General features: G+C 31.1%; 2 non-coding genes across 2 annotated transcripts; one reads left to right on the forward strand and one right to left on the reverse strand.

Annotated features, from left to right (window-relative positions):
• Nucleotides 1–4724: 4724 nt before the first annotated feature.
• Nucleotides 4725–4831, reverse strand: LOC123310616. Its single transcript, XR_006537388.1, has one exon. It is a non-coding gene; the product is annotated as a U6 spliceosomal RNA (small nuclear RNA).
• Nucleotides 4832–7077: 2246 nt separating this feature from the next.
• Nucleotides 7078–7184, forward strand: LOC123310617. The gene has a single exon (XR_006537389.1). It is a non-coding gene; the product is annotated as a U6 spliceosomal RNA (small nuclear RNA).
• The last annotated feature ends 249 nt before the right edge of the window (nt 7185–7433 follow it).

The raw sequence follows: 7433 nt of genomic DNA on the forward strand, positions 1-7433 counted from the left end.
ATACTATACCATACCATACCATACCATACCATACTATACTATGCTATACTATACTATACTATACTATACTATACTATACTATACTATACTATACTATACTATACTATACTATACTATACTATACTATTCTATACCATACCATACTATACCATACCATACTATACTATACTATACCATACTATACTATACTCTGGGTTGGCTTCAAGGAGGTTACCTCCTCACTTCTATACAGACAGGGTGTATTTGAAGTTGAGGCTTTTTTTTTCAACAAAAGGTAGAACTGGTCAAAATGAAGCGTTTCACCAAAAATCACCAATACAAAACTTTCAAAATGACAAAGTTGAAAAAGCATCCTGTTTAGGTATTATAATTCCGCATTATAACCGTTATTCACCGAATACAATATTTAACAAAACCTAAAGAGAAACAATCTAGCGAAATATTCCTTAGTTGGATAATTCCAAAAAGTTAGTTCAAAACAAAATTTCGAGATCTAAGAAGTATCTCTTTTCTCAGCAAGAATATGCAACACCTCCGCACTGGAATCCTTAATAAGGCATACCTACCCACGTCATAGAGAATCTAATGAGAATGGTTCTATAACAGAAAACGATGACTGCAGATTCTTTAGGAAGGAGGAGAAAATGCACATATACAGGGTGTTTTCAAAGGTGAGATACAACCCCTAGAAGCTAGAAATTCGACAAAATTTCATTGAATTTCAGGTACGGGACTGTGGAAAAACGAAACAAAACATGAACATATGGCTGGACAATACAACATAATTGTTGTATCGTGGAATTTTAAGGTGAAAAAAAAATGTTGAAAATCGAGGCAGTTTCTTGAAAGTGCTTAGGTTAGTTATGTTGAAAAAGTGCTGTGATGTTTCCCCATTTGATCCCGTATTCATGACGATTGTTGGAATGTTCGTACAAGAAGATTGTGATGACCATTGTGAAAAAATTCGTGAATAACTTAGACGAATTTTATTGCTGAGATTTTGAAGTTTTCTATTTTTTACACTTGTGCCCTAAGTCTCTTCTGTCAGTTGGTATCGAAATGAGCCATTTCATGAAATCGTGTTACTGAAAAATAATGAGAACAATTCGGCAATCCTAAGTTTTCATTTTCGTTACCACGTAAATATCAAACGAGAAACGAGCCAATATCCTAAACGAAACCACATAATCGAATCAGGATCAGGAAATAAGTTTTTTCCCACTGCTTTGCGATAATTCAGCTAACAAAGGTCGAGGGTCGTATTAGGATCTATTTCTGTTAATCATTTTCAATTTTTTTTCAACTTTGTCATTTTGAAAGTTTTGTATAGGTGATTTTTGGTGAATAGCTTCATTTTGACCAGTTCTACCTTCTATTGAAAAAAAAAGGCTCACCTTCAAATACACCCTGTATAATAGTTTTGAATTCAAAACTAAAAAATATTGCATAAATATGCAATATTCCGAATATTTAGCTGCCAATAACTCATCAGAATTTCGATTTTAACTTTGAATGTCAAGCCATTGTTAATCTGGTTATATTTCTTTTACAATCAGATAGTTATTGAAATTTATTTATTGACAATCTTTTTGACTTCATTGAATCTAAATACCTCAATGATATTCATTCATATTATTTCTCATACCAACTTGTAATTGTATTTTAGTTCTCCTGATTAAGGCATAATTAGAGTTCTAAAGCTTGAGTAATTAAAAAGGAGTTCACAATTTAGTCATTGCTGCTATTTCCACACACAAGAATCAGCGTCGAATTAAAAATCATTTTAATTATTATTGATAATTAATTCGTATAAATAAATAAGCATTTGCTATGAATTTTTATTAGAGATTTAAGACAGAAGACATTCATTTTAGTTGAGGTACCTGAAGCTCTACCACCGAATGGCCTGATTTGTTTCCAGTGTGGGATACTTATCATTTGTAAACAGTCTGAACAAAGCTAATAATAAATATACTAACATAACTGAGAGATAAGTAAAAATAACTTTACTGACCCATATGTTATGAAACGTGCCAATTCGTATTTTTCAATAGAATGAAAATTAAAACTGCATATTAATTAGCTTCTAGTGCTAAATCCATGGCGAAATCTTCATTCCTAATAATTTAAACGTAGTCAAAACTTTCTTATTCGGAATAATTTTTCCCAGTATTTTTCTATTCATAATTTCGGCACTGAAAGGGATCGAACAAATTCTTGTCCATAGAAAAGTTCAATAGAATTCTAGTGTAAAAACATGGAAATATTTCTTTGAGGTTTTTTTTGAACGTATCGCACCACCATGAAGTTCGGAAATCTGTTGCCCCATTAAGCGCCAACAACATGAAACAATACGTAAATGGATGATTGATGAGCAGACAAGGGATGATATTTTGGGGGTGGGAACGTGTGCCCCGCACGCGACTTCTGCAGAAGGTATGCTCATTTAACTTCACGTCAATTAAGGACACGTGAACGGTGGCGTTTATCTTCAATTGTTTAGTTTCCATTAGTTCCTTCCGAGTTTATTATTTTGCCACTTTCTAACAATGGGGAGAGTGGCTTCTTTCTAAATTATACACTGAATTTCCGTTGCTTTTATCGGCAGAGGTAATCACGGAAATTATGAGGCATTGAAGACTACGTCATTAATGGTGAAATGCTGTTGTCAGAACTACAACCAATATGAAACCTTGTAGCACCACTATGAGCAGAATTCGTCATGAATTCACGAGATTTCAAACTGTTCATTCAAAACTATCCAGACCTTATTTGATAAAAGTTGTTCTCGCCCTTTGGAAATTATATAATGTAAAAGATTTTTAAATCTCAAATGAAATAGTGGATACATATAATAAAGTGAAGTATCTTGAAATTAATTTCTCGTAAATCAAACACCACAATTATTTGCTGAAAATTTCTGAAAATGTTACCTACATATAATTCCCCTCCTAACAGAAAGTAAATAAACAAAATTGTAACTATCATTGGAGATATAAATAATTGTTAATGTTAATTATAGTTTATTATATATTCGAGTTTACTCTATGAAAATCTCACAGGAATAATAATGCAATGATAATAAATGTCGAAAAAATAAAAAATATTTAAATAAACTAAAACAACATGCTTGTAACGCAACAGAATATTATTCCAAATTTGTGTTTCATAATATCTATTAGATACTTTGATTTTGAGAACCGTAAAGCCAAGAAAATATCGTGTAGTATCTAATAGATATTATGAAACACAAATTTGGAATAATATTCTGTTGCGTTACAAGCATGTTGTTTTAGTTTATTTAAATATGAGGTGAACAAATTTGGAATAATATTCTGTTGCGTTACAAGCATGTTGTTTTAGTTTATTTAAATATGAGGTAAACGTGAGGTGCCCTTGCACCTCACGCTTTTGAACATGTTAAAATAGTCTGAACAAGAAAATCCTTTTCTTTTACACATATGTATAATCAAGAGAAGACTTGGATGGCAAAACGAAACTGTCCCAAAATGCTGCATTTTGATTTTTGTGTTTTATGACTAATTTAAAAGAGGGTCACTCTTCTGGGGGGCTGCTCCCCTTCCAGTCCCTTGGTGAGGCTGATTGAATGAAATTTTTTATTTGCTTTGTTGACTCGAAATTTGAATGCCCTAGTTTCTTCCAGGAGGATATAATTTTGATTACATAATATTTCAAGAAATACTGTAAAAAATTCAATTAATTTATGTTTGTGGCGTATTTTTAATTTGCTTAGTTAACATTTCAATCACAGTAGTTTTTGTTCCAAAAGATATAATTTTGATAAAAAAACTCAATGAATTATGTGGAGAATTGTTTGATTTTCTGATAGTTAAGAGGTTAATTCACTACTATGAAAAGTAGTAATTAAGTTAACTTAATAAAATAAGTCATAAACGATGTTTCAATACTGGACATACATACTATACGTAATAATATGACCTCTCACTTTAATATTAGATCCAATTGTAATTTCAGATCATACAAGAAGATACATTTTATTTGTAAACATGTTATTTTGGTCTGATCGAATAAACTAAAGCTGATAATCATCCCGATCTCAACGTCAGGCGTAACTTACATCCAATGAATGACGCAAATCGAGTCTATTCGATGAAAATAATAAATTGTAAATCATATTTTATTTTTAGAACTTCTTAATCAGACTTTCAGCAATTTAACTGAACTCTATGATGAATTTCGAAATGAATAATAATAGGATGATGATAGGTATTGAAGGACAACGTAGTAACAAATAGTAAGCCTGAGATATTGATAAGAATATAATCGTGCAGATGATGTTAATAATGATTGTTAATTTAGGGCGAATCAATAGAGCATCAGTGGTGCGGCGGAAAGTGATATTTCCGAATCTGAGATGAGGGGAGGAAAATGGATGAAAAATAAGGTCTTCGAAGAAATAATGTTATCAACTCAACTATTTATAAAAAGAAACATTCATTTCTTCATTTTGACTCTCGGGAAATATGATCTAGTAACAACTATTAACTTTCCTCTTTTGGAAAATTTTCAACGGACTTTACTTCTACTAGAAGATTTTTTTTTTTTTTTAATGGATATTTTCCCTGAATATAGTAAAAATAAAAATAAAAGCAATTGATGAGTCTGCGAAATGAGTATTCATGATCATACAAGAATCGAGAGTTGAATGGTGAACATTCTTTTTATAAGTAATGAAAGCTTCAAAAAATGTGGAACGCTTCACGATTTTGCGTGTCATCCTTGCGCAGGGGCCATGCTAATCTTCTCTGTATCGTTCCAATTTTAGTATATGTACCGCCGAAGCGAGTACATTTGTACTATATAATAAACTGGTATATAACTTTAATTATCTGGGAACTACTGAGTATTATATACTCCAAATTTATTATTATTACTGAACGATTACTTTATCAAAGAAAAACAGCAATCGTCTAGAAGTCTCAAAATATTTCAAACGAACATCTCGATGGGTTGAAAATACTAGATTCAAATAGAGATAAGTGAAAAAAATTGATTTGTTTTATAAAATTTTTAATGTAGTGTATTGTTGGTTGCCGGACCCACGCTCAGAAGTGCCATCTGTGAATGCGCATTTCAAGAGTAAAGGGCACCTAAAATCAGGGTCGGATTAGTCTTATTTTCCAATAACTATTTACCACCCTTAAGAACTGAGCAAATATTACAAAAAAAAAAAAACACTAACCTATAGGTACTGAAACAATTCTTAACCGTTTTCGAAATATTTGCGATCAAAGTTTAAATGTATTGTAGATAATTAATGCCTGCAATGATTTTTCTTTTTCTTATAATATATTCAATATTCAATAATGTTGCCAGTTTGCGAAATACAGAGTGTAACATTGGACAGAAGCTTACACACTATAGGAATATAAAAACACAAAAGCCATTTAAGCAATTTCAGATGAGTTGCCTATATGATGTAGTAAATTATCGGTGAATGCAAATAAAAACACACTGTAATTATTGTATAATTCTTTGGCGATCGATTTCGGCTATGATTAAGCCATCATCAGGCCAGCTGAAATTACATTTTCACAATTTAAATAATGCTATTTTTTATGTAAACGGTGGTCATTGTAAAAGAATGAGAGTGTGCAATCTTACCGTCGTTGGAGGTAAATTGGCAAACATACATGTATATGATGAGACAAGATCAAGGATGAATTATGTAACTTCAAGAAATAATTTTTCTCTATTCAATTCTTTGAAATATATCCCAAACGTCGAAGTTCCTGTCGTGTTCAAAATGTAAAATGTAGTGGAAAAAAGGATATTAATTTGGGGTGTCATTTGTCGAGTTTCCAACGTTGTGTGTTGTGTTCGGGAAATATATCATTTTTATTATGCTGTTATCTCGTAAATTAAATTCTATCAAATCGTTTAGTAAATGTTGATTACTTCTGTTCTTCAGAATTTCCAATTGTTCAAGTAATGTTAGTTTGTAATAATTATGTTCCTTATGTAGTATTTTTAAGTTGTCAAAGTCAGTGTTATGTTTATGTTCGTCTAGATGGCATCCTAGGGCTGATTTAGGTGTATTTCTGCGGTGTTCGTTGAATCGTTTCTTAACGTTACGTGTGGTCATTCGGTAAGTACATTGCCAAAATGATGTAGTAAACTTTCATTGCAAATATCTCGAAAAAGCTTACGAATTGAGCAGCAGTAATATATTATTTAACAAAAAAGGTTATCGCACCAGGTTCTTTGAGTTCTTCACTAATTTTTTCTCATTTTTATAGAAAAAAAAAGTGGTTTGTTAATACACTCAGCTACACTTAGTGCCCTCTATGAGATACATTAAAGATTGAAGCAATTTACATATTCCGATTTATTACCTATTGAAATCACGGTTCTCAATTTTCATGTTTCTATGCCAAAATTATTATAATTAAGTAAAGCAGTTTTTAAATTTTTGTGGAGAATCATTCACACTCTGGTTCCCATAAACTAGCCACATTAGTGTGAAGTAATGTCATAAATAGTATGTATGAAGTAAGTCATATAATAGTATGTCTAGTAACAGTATCTCCAGTTTTTTGACTTCCCTGTTTATATACATATATTCTTTTGAATATCAGCCATACAATTTTTGATATCAGACAAATTAGCATTTTTATTAAATGAAAGTGTTTCAGTGAAGGTAAGTGTTTTTTTATATTCGCTCAATTCTTAAAGATGGTAAATAAATAGTTACTATCAAATAAGACAAATCCGGTCCTGATTCTAGGTACCCTTAATTCTTGAAATGCACATTCACAGATGGCACTTCTGAGCGTGGGTCCGGCAACTAACAATACACTACAGCGAAATTTTTATAAATTAAATAAATTACTATGTTTTTTCAGTTATGTTTATGTAGTTCAAGAATTTTCAACCTATCGAGATTGTTCGTTTGAAATATTTTGAGATTACTAGTTGATTGCTGTTTTTCTTTATGAAGTTATCGTTCGGTTGTAATCATAAATTTGGAGTATATAATACTCAGTAGTTCCCAGATAATTATAATTATATACCAGTTTATTATATAGTACAAATGTACTCGCTTCGGCGGTACATATACTAAAATTGGAACGATACAGAGAAGATTAGCATGGCCCCTGCGCAAGGATGACACGCAAAATCGTGAAGCGTTCCACATTTTTTGAAACTTTCATTGAAAAAAGTCCATCTTTAAAAGAAGGAACACCCTATATGTATAATACTAAATCATGAACCTTCAAAGGCACATTTATCTATATAATGCATTGTTATTTTTTTTTCTATCTTCATACTTCATTCAATTCAGGAAGAATAATGAACAAAAATAATATTCCTCCAATATAGCAAAATCCACTGAAGTATTTCAAAATCAAAATTTTGCAGAATATAGTATGTATTAGCAAATTATATTT

Source organism: Coccinella septempunctata, chromosome 3 (genome assembly GCF_907165205.1).
Source record: "Coccinella septempunctata chromosome 3, icCocSept1.1, whole genome shotgun sequence".
Lineage (NCBI taxonomy): Eukaryota > Metazoa > Arthropoda > Insecta > Coleoptera > Coccinellidae > Coccinella > Coccinella septempunctata.